General features: G+C 41.0%; 1 protein-coding gene across 7 annotated transcripts in view; it reads left to right on the top strand.

Annotated features, from left to right (window-relative positions):
- SFMBT1 (Scm like with four mbt domains 1) overlaps window positions 1-17,971 on the top strand; it is a 151,465-nt gene that overhangs the window by 32,821 nt on the left and 100,673 nt on the right. The window contains exon 1 of one of the 7 annotated variants that reach the window (XM_032290197.1): window positions 11,133-11,767. The exons of the other annotated variants lie outside the window; for them this stretch is intronic. The gene's annotated coding sequence lies outside the window, so the exon portion shown is untranslated. Of the gene's footprint in view, window positions 1-11,132; window positions 11,768-17,971 lie in introns of those variants that run through there. 7 annotated transcript variants of the gene reach the window in all.

Here is a 17,971-nt window from a genome sequence, read left to right as displayed (position 1 = left end):
CCTTGAGAAGGTTGTACATTAATTGTATGCTTTGAAAGTTGGATATACACTATAATATTTACCCTGACCTCAGCTAGATTGACATGTCTTTGGCTTGTAGCAATCCCTGAAGGTTTGCACTACAATCCATGATCAAGGCTATGATGGTAAGTGTTATTAGAGGTCAGAGGATAGTAGTGTCTGGTGTGCCGAGCTGGAATAAGTAAATTCATTCAGCTTTGGAGTTAGAGATGTGAGCTTAAAGTTCTAATTTTTTTTTTTTTTTACTTTGTCCTTTATTAATGACTGTTCTAAATGTTAGAAATTCCCAACTTTATTTTCTTTTACTGCTAAAAGTAGGGTGCCATAAAGTCAGTATTCTAAATCAAAGAAAAACAACTATAGTATATTGTTCTTGATGAAATAAGTCTTCTCTACTGCATGCCTTGCTGTCTAAAGAAGAAAAATGAGAAGCAATTATAAGCTTTTTCTTATTTTTATGATAGTTTCATTTAAAAAATAAGAGGATAAAACCTCACCTAAAGTATACAATTCATTGGTTTTCAGTGTATTTATAGGGTAGTGGAACCATCACGATAATCTAATTTTAGAACATTTTCATTATTCCAGAAAAGAAACCTTGTAACCATAGCAGTTATGCCCGTTCCCTGCTTCTTCAGCCTAAGGCAACCACTAATTTCTGTCTCTCTAGATTTGCCTATGCTGGACATTTTGTGTAAATGATATCATATAATATGTGGTCTTTTGGGCCTGGCATTAATTTAGCATACAGTTTTTGAAGTTCATCCAGTATCAGTATTTCATTTCTTTTTATTACCAGATAATAGTCTACCACATGGCTATATCACATTTTATTTACTCATCAGTTGATGAACATTTGGGTTATTTCCACATTTTGGCTGTTGTCAGTAATGCTGCTGTGAACATTTCTATACAAGTTTTTGTGTGGACATTTGTTTTCATTTCCCTTGGGCCTATACCTAGGAGTGGAATTGCTGGGTCTTATGGTAACTCTGTGTTTAACTTTTTGAAGAACTGCCAAACTTTTTCAAATTGCCTGTACCATTTTCCATTCTGGTTTCTCCACATTCTTGACAGCACTTGGTATTCTCTATTTTTTCTTATGATAAACATTTTTATAGTTTTAACTGGGCTGTTGCAAATTAGAATACAGTAAGGTGTTTTTTGTTTTTGTTTTTGTTTTTTCCTTTGGACAGGATCTCTCTCACCTGTCGCCCAGGCTGGAGTACAGTGTTGTGATCTTGGCTCACTGCAACCTCTGTCTCCTGGGTTCAAGTGATCCTTCCACTCAGGCTCCTGAGTAGCTGGGACTACAGGTATACGCCACCATGCCTAGCTAATGTTTTGCATAGACGAGATTTCACCATTTTGTCCAGGCTGGTCTGCTATTCCTGGGCTTAAACCATCTGCCTGCCTCAACCTCCCAAAGTGCTGGGATTACAGGTGTGAACCACTACTCCGAGCCCTGTTACTTTTTATATAACTCAAACATGATTCTGGCTTTTTAAATGACATTTGTTGAAGTGGGTTGCTTTATGCTTTCATTTTGGGGGGTCCTCCAGCTTTATAATTTATCTCTGCTGTATTAACATTTATGCTGTGTCTTTATTCATTCACTGACACCATCATACACTGAGGGCCTGTCCTTTAGAGTCTAGTCCCAAGAGAGCCTAGGACTCACCCCTGTCAGGGACTGTGACACCTGATTTTGTGTTGCAAAAATAAAGAATATTGTAAAAATAGCTGTATAGTTTATAAGGTATACTAGATGTACTGCTGTTGGTCCCCAGAGCTTTTTACAAAGATCTGTTATCAGTAACGGCTATCAGTTATGTTTCTTGTTGTCAGTTGATTCACTGCATGGTGGTTCTAAAAAAAATATTTTTTTTAATACAGGATCTCACTCTGTCACCCAGGCTGGAGGGCAGTGGTGTGATCACGGCTCACTGCAAACTTGACCTCCTGGCCTTAAGCAATTCCCCTGCCTCTGCCTCAGCCTCCCAAAGTGCTGGCATTAGAGGCATGAGCCACTGTGCCTGGCCTAAAAACTTTCTAAGAAGTGGTTTCAATTCTTTCCTGAATTGAGGTTTTAGGACATTCAGTGAACTGTCTAAGAAGAAATGATAGAAGATGAGGAAATCCATTTTAGGAAAAGTGTTACGTGTAAAGATTTTATTTTTGAATAGATTTTTGAATAGCAGGCAGCTCGGTATGTTAGTAAAAGAACTTAGGTTATGGATTTGGCTGTCATTTACTAGTTGTGTGATATTGGACAAGTTAAGTAACTTCTTTGAGTCTCCCATTTCCTGACCTTTAAAATGGGAATATTTTAAATGGTGGTGGGATGAAAGAGGTATCATATCACATTGTGCCTACTGTAGTGAGCACTTGAGTGTCAGCTCTCTTCCTCCCTGACTGCAAGGCAGTTTATTGAAAGAAAATGATTCTTGGCCAGGAGCGGTGGCTCATGCTTGTAATCCCAGCACTTGTGGAGGCTGAGGTGGCGGATCACCTGGGGTCAGGAGTTTGAGACCAGCCTGACCAACATGGTGAAACCCTGTCTCTACTTAAAATACAAAAATTAGCTGGGTGTGGTGGCAGGTACCCATAATCCTAGCTTCTTGGGAGGCTGAGACAGGAGAATTGCTTGAACCCAGGAGGCGGAGGTTGCAGTGAGCCAATATTGTGCCATTGCACTCCAGCCTTGGTAACAGAGTGAGACTTTGTCTCAAAAAAAAAAAAAAAAAAAGGATTCTTTATAAATAAACTGTGTTCCTTCTTGAAGTAATTAAAATTACTATTAATGGATTGTTATCTGATAGTAACAAATTGATGAGAGCATTTTGGCCAGAGCAAACATAGTAATAAAATCATGTGAAAAAAATTGATTCCAGCTAGTAGTGGATAGAAAAGTGAATTTAGCAGAAAACTACCTCTGGTCTGTTTTGAACAACTTAGTGATACAGTACCACTAAGAGTTATACTCAAGATGTCATATTCTTAGCTGGATGTGGTGGCTCACACCTGTAATCCTAGCACTTTGGGAGGCCGAGGTGGGTGGATCACCTGAGATCAGGAGTTCAAGACCAGCCTGGCGATCATGGTGAAACCCCATCTTTTAAAAAAAAGAATTAAAAAAAAAAAGATGTCATATTCTTTTGCCAATTCTAGGTTTACCTGTTCTTTACTGTCCCTTTAGAAGAGTTTACTCTTTAGGTGAAGGATTGAAGAATGATTACCCTTACCATTTTGAGTATAAACTAGTGCATAAATTGTAACTTAGCAAGTTTCATGAATGAATTGTATTATCTCCAGTTAGGGCTCATCACTGGAAATATTGATGAAAATATTTTCCATTGAAGCAGCAAGTGTTTTTGCCAACAGTGTAATCAAATCCAGTAGCTCCACAATTCCTATAGCAGATTTTCAGATGATTGTGATTGTCTTTTAGATACTGTATTTTTCAAAATATGGTTTACAATTTGGGAAAGGTAGTATAAAATATTTATAATTTTTATGGTTTTTTTTTTGTATTTTTGTTATTAGTCTCGTTAGCCTTCAGTTTTGAGAGATGTTAGCTTTTCACCTATAAAGCAGGTGGAATATGCTCCAATCAGTGTATGTTAATTTGTTATATTTATAGCTGAACTAGATTTGCTGGTGATGGAAACTGAGCCTGCAAAAGCTAAAGCATGTCTTCCATTTTCCCATAATTGCATTACCTTGAATCATATGATATGTAGGCCCTAACCTTTGACTTTTGGGTTTGTTGCTCAGTGTTTTTCTATTACTAAAATAAGCAATGAATTAGGAGGACTAACTACTGCAAGGCACTTCTTTCCTTTTTAGCAGCCACTGAACCTTGTTCATTTGCTGCCCAGCTACCTAACTGCCTACTTCTTATTCACTGCCTTCAGTTTGTATCTATCCTTCTCTTCTCAGCCACCCACATCATAGCCTTGACTTCCACCACACAACTGGAAATCTCTCCTAGAGGGTGCCAGTGACCTTTGCAGTGGCAAGTCCAGTGTCCTTTCTTTTCTCAGTCTTTATTCTCTTGAATTTCCTTTCGTGTTTGGCTTTGTCATTGGTGTACTCCTCTTTGTGAGAGGAAGCTTTCTAGGTTCCCTACCTCTCAATTTTTTTCTCTATTTAATTTATACAAAGTGGCTCATGTAGTGGCTGGCACAAAGATGCTTAAAAAGTGTTAGTTCCTTTCTCTCTTTTTTGTGGTCGCTCCTTCATTCTCTGTTCATTTCTCCGTGAGTTTTTCTGATTAGTAGCCACCTGCAGCATGCTGGTTGACTTGTAAACCAACAATTCAACCTTTCTTACACTGTCATCTGACAGCAGCCTGGTTCGCAGCTGATTCCAGGACTTCTTCACCTGGGTGGCCTACTCTAATCACCCCAGTGTTCACTAGTCATGATGAATGCACCAGTCTTTTACACTTCCCCCACTCCCAAACCTCAGTTCTTCTTAACTACTATCCCAGTATTATCAGTGGCACCAGTATTTATTTTCCTTTTCACATGCTAGAATTTGGAGTCATTTTTTTATTTTTCTCTCATTTCCTACTTTGAAATGTCTCTTAGGCTCAGTCCTTCACCATTCTGATGGCTGCTTCTCTGCTCTAAGCTCACAGCCTTTGATCCCTGCGCCACTCTAACACCCTCCTGCTGGTCTGCCTCTGGTCCTAACTGCCCTTTAATTGAGTATAATATGTAGCACTCCTCAAGTCTTTCCCATTTTGTGCCGTTTGTTTACTATAGAACTTTTATGTATTATGTGCCCTTTTCTGTGTGGCCTTGTTATCTGTACCAGCAGACTGATCCCTCCTGCCACCTTACACACGAGCATGCCTTCCATCCTGCCCCTTGCTGAGCTAGTGCCAGCCTCTTGCCAGCCTTGGTACCTTTTGCGTGCTACTTGGCCTGTGGGGAATGCCTTCCACCCTTTCCTCTATCTTTCCAAGGTTCTGTTTGTCCTTGAAGATGAAATTCATGCCTTTCTTTTGGTAAAGCTGTTTGCAGCTATTTTGACCCACCGTGAACTCTTCCTTTTGTGCAGCTAATTTTGAAAAGCCGTGTATTTCAGAAATTTCCCTAGTGATTCTATCTGTAACTGTAAAATTCTTTAGGGCAAGACTGAGCTTTGTATTGGGCTCCCCCATCATCCCCCCGGCTAGTGCCAAGAACAAAGGAGGTACTTAGTAGTAGATGGAGGCAAGCTGCTAGCAGGCTGGTAAAGAAGCATTGTAAACATGCTGGTTTTTAAACCTTGTTGGTAAATACTGACTGGAAGACAGTTCTGAAGATACAGACATCAAATAGATGTTTATAAGCTTATTGGCCTTTTCCTGGGATGGTCTTTTATTTGGTGTCATTTTTGTTGATATGGTATAACAAATAATTGTGGAATTAAAATTCAGTGGAGAAGCTTTGGGCAAATTACCTTATTTAAACATGTTTTATAAGTTCTATATATACAGAGATGTTTGTCACTTTCTCAGTCAGCTACTGTAAAATAAATACTGTGCTATAAATAACATGTCATTACAGACAAACACACTGTGAATGTCATCTTACTTTGAAACATGGCTTCACACTTACCCCTTTATGCATTTTCCCCATCTATATTGTGTAAAGAATGTTAAGAAAATTTCTTGTATAATTTTTTTTTTTTTTTTTTTTGAGACAGAGTCTTGCTCCGTCGCCAGGCACCAGGCTGGAGTGCAGTGGCGCAATTTCAGCTCACTGCAGCCTTCACCTCCTGGGTTCAAGGAACTCTCCTGCCTCAGCCTCCCGAGTAGCTGGGACTACAGGCACACGCCACCATACCCAGCTAATTTTTGTATTTTTAGTAGAGACGGGGTTTCGCCATTTTGGCCAAGATGGTCTTGATCTCTTGACTTCGTGATCCACCCGCCTCAGCCTCCCAAAGTGCTGGGATTACAGACATGAGCCACTGTGCCCAGCTGTTACAATATTCTTTCTGCCATTCACTTTCCCCTCCCAAAAGCATCTCTGGACTAGAAAGGGCTTACCAGCCCCACAGAAGGTTCAATCAGGACCCATGAGCTACTTTCCCCTGGCCTGGCAGTCCTGTTCTGTCACTGCCCAGCTGCTCCCTCTTGATGCCTTTGTCTCCCTTTGTCCTCCCCTGGGATAGGTAGCTCAGGCTTCCAGCACTACACCCCTTTGCACTTCTTGTAGTAGGAGCAATGAAGAGCTGGAATAGCTTTCTGGTTGTTCTCCCTTTACCCAACCGTGTTTCACTTGCTTGTTTGTTGAGAATGAGAGACTTTATTTGAGTTTCTTTTTTCTTTCTCCTTTACTACTTCCTTTTCATTCTTCCTTTTCATTGTGGTTGCTTGTTTTTAGCTCCTTTCCTATTGGCTTGAGGCAAAGGGATCATGTTTTAAGTCTCTGTAGCTGCTACATAGTGGAGTATAGAAACCAAGTATAGTTGACCTTGAACAACACAGGTCAAATCACAGGGGTCCACTTTATGTGTCTGCGCCACCCCTGAGACAGCAAGACTAATCCGTCTTCTTCCTTCTCAGCCTACTCAGGATGAAGGCCATGAGGATGAAAACCTTTATGATAATCCATTCCACTGTTTGAATAGTAAATATATTTTCTCTTCCTTATAATTTTCCTAATATTTTCTTTAGCTTATTTTATTGTAAGAATACAGTGTATAATACATATACGAAAAGTGTTAATCCATGTTTATATTATTAGTAAGGCTTCTGGTCAGCTGTAGGCTATTAGTAATTAAGTTTTGGGGAGTCAAAAGTTATATGCATATTTCTTCCAGGGAGGGCAGTTGGTAATCCTAATACCTGTGTTGTTCAACGGTCAACTGTATATATTTGTTGAATGAATAAGTGATTCACATGTTTAAAACCCAAACTTACTGAAAGTAGGGGATTATATTATCTAGCACCAGATTTCTTCCTGCCCCTGTATTCTCCTATATTCTCAGCAGATTAACAATTTTTGTTGTTCAAAATGAGAAATTCTTTCTTTTTTTCTTTTCTCTTTTTTTTTTGAGATAGAGTCTCTGGAGTGCAGTGGCATGATCTTGTCTCACTGCATCCTCCGCCTCCTGGGTTCAAGCGATTCTCCTGCCTCAGCCTCCTGAGTAGCTGGGATTACAGGAGTGTGCCACCACGCACCTGGCTAATTTTTGTATTTTTAGTAGAGAAGGGGTTTCACTGTGTTGGCCAGGCTGGCGTCGAGCTCCTGACCTCAAGTGATCTGCCCATCTCTGCCTCCCAAAGTTCCAGGATTACAGGCGTGAGCTGCTGTGCCTGGCCAGAAAGTGGTATTCTCGCTTCTTGTTTTTTCTTTTTTAATTTTCTTCCTTTTTATAGAGACAGGGTCTTGTTATATTGCCCAGGCTGATCTCAAACTCCTGGGCTCAAATAATCCTCCCACCTCAAGCCTCCCAAGTAGTTGGAATTACAGGCATGAGCCACCATGCCCAGTTTGTATTCTCACTTTACAGAGTAGGATATCAAGACCCAGTAGGGTTAAATAAAAAAAAATCTTCCTGGGGTCATGAAATTCGTATGTGATGAACTGGAGTTTGAAGTCAATGTTACTATATGTAAAGCCTGGATTTTCTTTTTTGTTATGCAGCACTATCTTACACTGCTTCCCCAGTGACCAATTGGAAGACTTATTTAGTACCTTTATAAAGAGAATATTCTTGTTGGAAAGAATGTGTGTATTTGTATTAAGATTGTATTCATTGCTTTCATTATGGAGAGATACTAACCATTAAAAATATTTTTTGAAAACTTTTGAAACAGCAAAAAACAGAAGAGTTACAAGTGCAGTAGAGAAAACTTCTATTTTCTTCTCTAGAACCTTTGGCAATAAGTTGTCCACCTGATGCCCCATCACTCTGGGATTACCCTAGTGTGTGTATTTCCAATGGTAAGGACATTCTTCTATATGAGTACAACATAATCATCAAAAGCAGAAAATTGACATTGACACATTATATTACCATCAAATACTCGTCAGACCCCATTCAAGTTTGACCAATAATCCCGATAAAGTTCCCCCAGCCCCCTTTCCCACTGCCTTTTTTTTTTCTTTTTTTGGACAAGCAAAAGGATTTAGTTCAGATTTACCTGCTTCGCATTTAGTTGTCAAGTCTTTCTCGGCCTTCTTTTGACTTTCATGGTCTTGATGGATTGGAAATTTTAAGCCAGTTATTTTGTAGCCTGTCCCTCAGTTTGGGTTTGTCTGATGTTTTCTCGTGATTAAACTCAGGTTGCATGTCTTTGGCAGGAATATCGCAGAAATAATGCTATGTCTTACTGCCTCCTAATAGGTGACATATAATTTCAATTTTTTGCATTTTTCCACTGCTAAATTATTCTTCCATTCGTAGTTAATTGGTATTTTATGGATAAGTATTCCAAACTATGTAACTATCTCATTCTTCATCACATTTTCAATTTATCGATTTATTAATTTATATTAATATGAACTCATGTTTTTTATTTTAATCAAGGAGCTATACAATCTTTTATTTTTTGTTTTGCTGCTTAAATTGTCTCAAATTTGGCCAGTGGGAGCCCCGTCAAGCTGCTTCTTTGTCCTTTTGACATGTCTCCATGGAGCATTTTCTTGTTTTCTGGCACAAGTGGTCTAGGCCAGAATTTCTCAACTCTGGGACTGTAGGTATTCATATGTGTGGTTATTTGTCTCAACATAACATACATTCCATTCTGCAAAGAAATAGAACATGTTTGAAAAAATAATTAGCAAATACTGACCCTTTTTGGTCCTTAGTCTAATATATCACTTAGAGTGACTTTGATAGAACTATGAAGGTGGCAGGCAGCCCGATATTCCTTTTTGATATTTTTCCTTTTTCCTGCCTAGTGGGGGAAATGAGTCTTGTTTAGGAAGTGCTAAGTAGAGGTATTAAAATTGTCAAAGCCTTTTCATTGTCAGAACAATCACTGAAAACAGACACAAAAAGCCCCCAAACGCTTTTGATTGAAAAAGCATTTCAGTATCATTGAAACAAGAGTGGGAGCGGGGATGTGCTCCTCACCCATCTGTCACGTATTTAGTGAGCCTCTGTCTACTGGGGTCAGGGACTGTGGCTCTTCATGAGGCAGCCAGGGCTATAAAGGCAAACAGAATCAGTGTGGTCCCTGCATACCCTCATGGAGCTTACAGTCTGCTGGCTAAGAGAGAAAGCCATAAAATGAAACATGGAATGTTGGTCATAAAAGGAACTGCCCTGAGCAGCAATTCCTCACTTGTGAAATATAGCAAATATCCTACTTTACAAATTGTTCTGAGGGTAAAATGAGATTATATGAGCAAAAGTCCTTTGTAAACTGTAGAAGGCTACATAAATGAAGTACAGTCTTCTCTTGGTGTTTGCAGGGGATTGGTTCCAGGACTCCTCCATATCCAAAATTCATAGATGCTCAAGTCCCTTATATAAAATTGTGTAATACTTGGATATAACTTACACACATCCTCCTGTATACTTTAAATCATCTCTGGATTACTTACAGTACTGAATATAATGTAAATACTATGTAAATAGTTGCTACACTATTTTTTATTTAACGTATTGTTTTGTTTTTGATTGTTTTTCCCTATATTCCTTTATTCAGTTTCAGTTGCCACAATGAGACAGAAAGCACAAAGACATGTTTTTCTTGAATCTATAGTGGAAACCTTAGCAACAGATAATATAATAACTGCTTCAGGTCTGGCAAATAGATGCATATGTATTGGTTTTTTTCCCTAAATATTTTTGATCCACTGTTTGTTGAACCTGTGGATGTGGAGGACCTACTGTATATTTTTCTCATCACTCCATCTTGTGGTGTCTGGACTCTTTTTATGATTGCTAAAGTAAACAACCCCTGAGAGCTAACCTCCAGGCTCTTCCACCCCACTCCCTCCTGCACATCACTCTCTCATCTCTATATGTACACTGCTGTCATTTTAATCCCATTCAGAAGCCTTCAGTCTCAAGTTCAAACTCTTGATATATAAGGCCTCCAGGCTAACCCCAATCTAGCTTTCCAATCTCTGGTTACTTGCCTTGAAGTGATCTCTCACTATGCTTCCGCCAGTGGGCTAATCAATTTCTTCAGGCAGCAGCATGAAGGCAGAGTCCAATAAACTTGTTGGAGCTTAGCCACAACATCTACTGTGACTGCTCCTTCTCGTCCCTCCTCCCAAGGGCCTGCGCTGCACAGTCCTGCCTGCCCTGCCGAGAGTGCCCTCTGGTTGCAGGCTTGGACCACAAGCTCTTTCAGAGGCTGGTCTGGAATTGCTACCCTCTCCTGCTTCCTGCATGTTCTCCCTCCCTCTGACTTACAATTGACTGAAGTGTTTGTGTGCCGCTGATTTTTCTGACCCAGGTTCACATTGTTTACATCCCAGGTAGAAAAATAAAGATGACACAAAGGAGAAAAAAATACCCCAGCCAAATTGGTCTAGTCACTGTGCCGGAAACACATATTGTGTGTTCTCATCTGTATTCTTTTTTTTTGAGGCGGAGTTTCGCTCTTGTTACCCAGGCTGGAGTGCAATGGCGCGATCTCGGCTCACCGCAACCTCCTCGTCCTGGGTTCAGGCAATTCTCCTGCCTCAGCCTCCTGAGTAGCTGGGATTACAGGCACGCGCCACCATGCCCAGCTAATTTTTTGTAGTTTTAGTAGAGACGGGGTTTCACCATGTTGACCAGGATGGTCTTGATCTCTTGACCTCGTGATCCACCCGCCTCGGCCTCCCAAAGTGCTGGGATTACAGGCTTGAGCCACCGCGCCCGGCCTGTATTCTTTTACTTTTATCCTGCCTCGAATTCTCTTCCCCCACTCTGTTTCAAATTTAAATCCCAGCCGGGGGTCATGGCTCCTCCCTGTAATCACAACACTTTGGAAGGCCAAGGTGGGAGGATCATTTGAGGCGGGGAGTTTGAGACCAGGCTGGGCAGCATAGTAAGACCCAACCCTGTTTCTACAAAAACAGTTAGCGGGGTGTGCTGGCATGCATCTGTAGTCCTAGCTATTTGGGAAGATAAGGTAGAAGGATCATTTGGGCCCAGGAGTTTAAGGCTGTTGTGAGCTATGATTGTACCACTGCACTTCAGCCTGGGTGACAGCATGAGACCCTGTCTCTTAAACAAAAAAGCCACATGGCTTAAACCCCCCTTCACTTTACTCACATCGTGTGTACAGTATATTCAGAGCATTTGGTAGTCATTTGTCATCTTAAGTTGCTATTAGGTTTTTCCAACTGGCATGACATACTCTCAAAGTGTAGGGACTCTATGTAACATGTGTTTATATTTCCCATTTTTATGTAGTCTTGAATAAGTTTTTGCTGGTTGATAAGAAAAGTGACCTGACTGCATTCAGACCAACTCCCCAGAATTTAAAAAGAACTCCTGATTTTCCAAAACTACAAAGCAATAGACAAACTGCATTTACACTGGAAGAAAAGCGTTATTAAACTTCATAACAATTGTGCATTTTGTGAAAAGTTACAGCTTATCTGATCTAACTTGTTTCTCCTCTGAGCAGAATATATACACCTTTATATTGTGAATATAGTATTGACAAGAAGGAAGCCTCTAACTTGAGACAGTTGTGTTCCCTTGTCATCCCTTCTGGTTCCAGGGATGGCTGCTTCACTCAGCAGATGTGTGTGTTGGCTGGCATCAGCATGGAGGTCCCATGTTACAGGTGAATGATAGTGCTCCTGAAGGCATCAGGGGCTTAAGATGGAGAACTCTGCATTTCTCTTTGTACACAAGAAGTTGTGTCTCAAAATTTCAGAAATCTACCATTTGGTTATCTACCGTAATTAAAAGTGAAAATCAGAATAAAGCCACCTAGGTCATTAAATGCAATTCTTTAAAGAAGAAAGATAGAAATGTTCCTGAGTACCATGAATATGATCTAATAATTGATGAAATTCCTTTTTGAGTTAAAACCTCATATCTATAACTTTAAAAGATGAATTTCCAGTGACCATTTTTTCTCCCTTACCATTCTAGCTTCAGCACTCATTGTCGAAGGGGAGTAGGTTGTTGAGGAAAAGAATTGTTAGGAATTGGAAATATCCAGCTAATGGTGATGATTTTATAGTCATTCCGTACTTGTTAAGTATTGTTGGTTTCTCAAAGATTTCTAAGATACAAAACGTATTTTGGATGTAGTGTCATGTAATTTTTGGACATTAGTCATGAGAATTGCCTCTCATACTGCTGAAATGCAGCAGTTTCTTTTCTTTCTTTCTTTTTTTAAACTTTCCTATGGTACTGACTGAAATGCAGCAGTTTCTTCAGCAGAGTAATAGCATCCATGAATATAGTGCTGTCAGTTACCATGTGCTCTTTAATTTCTGTGTTTACAACAATTAATGATGATGCTACTGCTTCTGTGGTATGCGCCTTGAGAATGTTGATTTGTTACTATAATTTTATGGCTTACTTTTTATTTATTTATTTATTTTTATTATTTATTTATTTATTTTTTTGAGACGGAGTTTCGCTCTTGTTACCCAGGCTGGAGTGCAACGGCACGATCTCGGCTCACCACAACCTCCGCCTCCTGGGTTCAGGCAATTCTCCTGCCTCAGCCTCCTGAGTAGCTGGGATTACAGGCACACGCCACCATGCCCAGCTGATTTTTTGTATTTTTAGTAGAGACGGGGTTTCACCATGTTGACCAGGATGGTCTCGATCTCTTGACCTCGTGATCCACCTGCCTCGGCCTCCCAAAGTGCTGGGATTACAGGCTTGAGCCACCACGCCCGGCCCGGCTTACTTTTTAATTATGGAGGTATTTAAACATATGGAGGCCGGGCGTTGTGGCTCACGCCTGTAATCCAAGCACTTTGGAGGCCAAGGTGGGTGGATCACCTGAGGTCGGGAGTTCAAGACCAGCCTGACCAACATGGTGAAACCCCATCTTAAAAAAAAATTATTAAAAAAAAAAAAAACAACATATGGAAAAGCAGAACATCCTGTTATTTGGTTCCCACAATTGTGAACACGTGGCCCACTTGTTTTATCTACACTTTGCTGTCGTGTATATTCACAATTTTGCCTCCCTCATTGCATTGTTTTATAGAAAATCTGAAGTATTATATCACTTCATAAATAATTCAGTATCTCTAAAATGATGACTTTTTAAGCCATAATACCTTTATGACATGTAAAATGAATAATTCCTTAATATTAAATATCTAGTTGTATCATTATTTTAAATTCTCTGTCATGTGAAGAATGTATTTTAATTTGTGGTATTGGCTGTGATTCATAACATATACTTTTAAAATTGAAGTATAGAAAGAATAACCCTGTTTCTAGAATGAAAATTTAAACACTATTATCTTTTTTTTTTTTTTTTTTTTTAGAAAGAGATCCCCCCTTTCACTCAGGCTGGAGTGCAGTGACACTATCTCAGCTCACTGCAACCTCTGCCTCCTGGGTTCAAGTGATCCTCCCACCTTAGCCTCCCAAGTAGCTGGGATTACAAGCATGTACTACCATACCTGTCTAATTTTTGTATTGTTAGTAGTAGCAGGGTTTCACCACATTGGCCAGGCGGGTCTCAAACTCCTGACCTCAAGTGATCCGATGGCTTTGGCCAAGACCAGAGAGGGGTGAAAAACAATAGAAATCTTCATATAATATCAGTCTTGGTTAATTTTAACTTACATTATATTCTCTCATTGCTTTGAAATTTAATGAATAGCATATCACTTGTTGAAAGAAAGAGGAGGCTGTTTTGAAAATTTCTGCTTTGAGTTTAAGCAGGCTGGTGCTGAGCAGGTGTTGAGCTTGTGAGCTCTTGAGCCCAGTGACTCTAGGGTTTTGGATGGTAGTCTGTGGCCTTGGACTATGAGGTTAGCATCCTCAAGACAGACTTCCAATTTTTGCTCATTATTCATTACAGTTCGTTGCGGCAGGTGTTCAATGAGCACTTCGTTTATTCAAATTAGACTGAGGAGAATACCTCCTAACTACAGAATACTGAAGTTATTATAATTTGAAGTAATAACTTTGGGCCTGGATAGTTTTGTTTGTTAATTCAAGATATTGGGCTGAGTGATTTCCAAGCTCTCTTGCTTTTGTTTTAATTCAGATATGGCACAATATGTAGTGTACATATTTGAACCTTTAATAGGAAAAGCTGAACAACTCCATAGAACACAAAGTTTAAAACAGGCAATAGTTTTTCTCTTTCATTCATTCATTCATTCATTCATTCATTCATTCATTCATTCATGTGTATGTGTGTGTGTGAGAGAGAAAGTCTTGCTCTGTTGCCCAGGCTGGAGTGCAGTGACGGGATCAGTGCTCACTTCAGCCTTGACCTCCTGGGCTTAGGTGATCCTCCAGCCTCAGCCTCTCCAAGTAGCTGGGACCACAGTCATGAGCCACCATGCCTGGCAAATTTTTTACAATTTTTTTTTTTTTTTTTTTTTAAGCGATGGGATCTCCTAGGTTGCCCAGGCTGGTCTCAAACTTACGGGCCCGAGTGGTCATCCTGCTTTGGCCTTCTAAAGTGCTGGGATTACAGGTGTGGCCACTGTGCCTGGCTTTTTTTATACTTGTTTCTTTCCTTTGCTAGAGCAGTGTGGTTCCTCTATTAGAAATGAAGAGCTGCTTGCTGGTGAGGGCACAGTAAGTGTGAGCTGCCATCTACTTACTGCTGGATTCAAGATGCTTGAAAGCAAAACACTTCTGTTTGGGGATGACCTGAGGATTTAAGAAAAATGAAGAGTGATAGAACCTTTTCTTTTTTTTGAAGAATTGGAGTCTCACTCTGTTGCACATGCTAAAGTGACACATGATGATGGCTCACTGCAACCTTAAGCTCCTGGACTCAAGCAGTCCTTCTGTGTCAGCTTCTCTAGTAGCTAGGACTACAGGTGTGTACCACCACACCTAGCTAGCTAAAAATCATTTTTTAAGACAGGGTTTCACTATGTTGCCTAGGCCGAAATAACCTTAATATTTATATGTACTTGTTTATGTAGTATAGAACCTTACCTCCCATATTGATGTTATTAATTTGGGCAAGAAAGGGGGTCTATGACCACTTGTAAAGAATTTTGTACTTGGAATTTTGTGTGGTTCTTTTTTGTTTTTGACTTGTTAGGGAGAATGTCAAGCATATATAAAAGTAGACTAAACAGTGAGATGAACATCCAAATATTCATTATTCAAAGATTGTTTCTGTAATAAAGTCACAACCAATGCTGTTTCATCTCATTTCTTCCTTTCATATTATTTTTTTCTTTTTAAGCATTTGCAGTAGCTTATTTACCCAACTACCTATTGGTGAATATTTGAGTATTAAACCACTTTTTAAAATGTTGTAATTAATACACTTTCTTTCTTTGTGGTCTTGTGTGAGTTTCTTAAAGATAAATTCCTAGGAGGGATGTTGGGTTAAAGAGCTTGCATTATGCATGTTTTCATTTTTGTACATTTCTTCCATTTTTGAGATGTCATCACATTACTTTCCAACAAACCTGTACTAATGTACGTGTTTGCTGAATTCTCACTTTTAGTCTTTCACCTAGAATCACTGTTACTTTCTCTTTTTCTTTTATATGTGTATATATGTAATATATGTATATATAGGCATGCATAATGTATATAGTTCCTTCTCAAATATTTGAGCGTTTACTGCAGACATTATGACCTAGTACTTTTAATACTTTAGTGTACATCTCTAAGAATAAAACATTTTCCTAAGGTAATTGTGTGATCACAATACAGTGATCACACTTTTAAAACTTAAAAAAAAATTCCAAATATCAGGTGGTTTTATTGGTAAATATTTTAGTATGCCAAACATTAAGGACTCTTTGTTGTTAAAACGTAAGCAAAATACTGTTTTTTTTTCACGCTTTCAAAGAGAAAGGCATTGCCAAAAAAAAAAAAAAGTGACTTAAGAGAAAAAAACATTACAAAGGGAGGAATGAGACCAACGTGTCATGCATACTTAAAGCAGCAAGCAAAAAACTCCAAAAAAAATTAGAGTAAAACTTAAAGATGCTTGAATGTCGTGGGCCATAGGGTCTCCCTTCTTGGAGTGTAGAGCTTGGGGGATCCATGAGGCAGAGGAGCAGCCACTCACTGTGCCTCCTACCCTGCTGCCTGGGCGGAAATGTAACATGGCACAGGCTGCATGGGGGCTCACTCTCCACAGGGAGTCATGGCAAGTGGCCACTCAATGTGGCCCACTCTCCTCATGACCTTTGGCCAGTGCCACCCACAGCAGTGGTTGGGGGCAAGGACACGAACTCCTGTCTTCTAGGGCCCTTGAACATAGCATCAGGATGGGGCTTGCCCTCTGGAAGCTGGAGAGATATACCGAGACCACCAGCCAAGGCTTTTTTTGCCTCCCCTGCGATTTCCTGAGCTCCTTGACTCCCTCAGCTCAACCCGGAAGCAGCTCTCCCAGAATCCAGCCTTCCTGCCCCACCCAGGAATGCAGGGCCAGGCCAGGACTAGCTGTGGCGCGTGGGTGGCTCCTCCCCGCAGGCCTGGTCAGAGGAGAGGGTGGGTGGCGGTTCCTCTCCCAGCCTGCAGGCCTGCGCTTGGCCTCCTTCACATGGAGCTCCAGGAGCCCTTGGTGAGCTACTTATCCACCTTTACCCCACGAACGTCCCCTGGCCCAGCAGCCAGCCGTGAGGTCCTTGCGCGGCCCGGCTTTCCCTGGCATTGGAGCAGGCCGCTATCAGCTAAGACCTGGATCCCCATGATGGCCTCTGTGCTGGAGGTCCTCCATCAGTAGGCGCCGCCGCAGGACCTGGGTGAAGAGCACGTCCTCGGGCGTCCCCGGCTCACGCGTGGAGGACGAGGGGTAAGAGGAGATGGCTGGGCCGAGGGCGGCTCACAGTAGAGCCAGTCTAGTACCCAGCTTGCACGCCAGCTGGATTCTCCCTCCGTGGTGGTATGGGGCCGCCAGGGCAGCGCCACAGCCTCTATGTGTAGGGAGGACTCCCAGCGCCGGCGCCAGGCCATCAACAGCCAGGCGAGCAGCGCTGCGCAGCCGTCGCCCTGCGGGCCCTTGCAGTGGTAACTGAAGACGTTGTGGACCAGTCAGGTTGCCCCGCAGCACCAGCTCCCCAGGGTTGAGGGACAGGGCTGGCTCCCCGGTCACAATGCCCGCAGGACCCAGGAGATCACAAGCTCCTTGGGGTTCTTTCTGAAGCGCCAAGATGGCGAAGAGCGGAAATAGTGTAGCACGAACAGAACCATTCCCTCGGCCCGGGTGGGTGGGCGCTGGCGCTTTTTTAGCTATGGCTGCAGCCACCCCTAGGTAGGAAACAGCAGGGAGCCTGGGGGTAGGAAACTGCAGAGACCCTGGAGGGACCCTCCAAGAGCGAGAGCTGTGGCTGGGCCCTTCAGCCCCTGGGAACCGCCACGATGGGGGCATGGTGAATGGCGCTCAGCTTGAAGCTGCACGCAGTCTTTACTCTCTCTCCAAGGCATCAGCAAAATACTATTATTGATCTACATTTTTCTCCTATGAACACTAAAATCTATGCAGAGCTCAGTTCTCATTGTTACACATGCTATAATTTAAAAAATTTTCCTGTACAACGTTGTGAATGTACTTAATGCCAGAATTGTACATTTAAGGTGATTAGAATGGTAAATTTTATGTGTGTTTTACAATAACGAAAGTAAATTTTAAAAAGTATTGTTTATAGAATCCACATGACCAACACATTGTGTTGATATCTCTCTTTTTAAAAAACGTTTTATTGAAGCATGTTTTATAATGTAAATGACCTGCTCGATGAGTTTTAGTAATTGTATAGAGTTATGCAACCATCACCACCATTTAGTTTTAGAACATTTTATCACCCCCAAAATGTGGTCATTTACAGGCAATGCATCCTGATTCTGGGAAACC

This window comes from Sapajus apella, unplaced genomic scaffold (genome assembly GCF_009761245.1).
Source record: "Sapajus apella isolate SASKATOON/1434 unplaced genomic scaffold, GSC_monkey_1.0 scaffold23, whole genome shotgun sequence".
NCBI classification, from domain to species: Eukaryota; Metazoa; Chordata; class Mammalia; order Primates; family Cebidae; genus Sapajus; species Sapajus apella.
The sequence above is the reverse complement of the archived record's forward strand: the minus strand, read 5'-3'. Positions and strand labels throughout refer to the sequence as shown.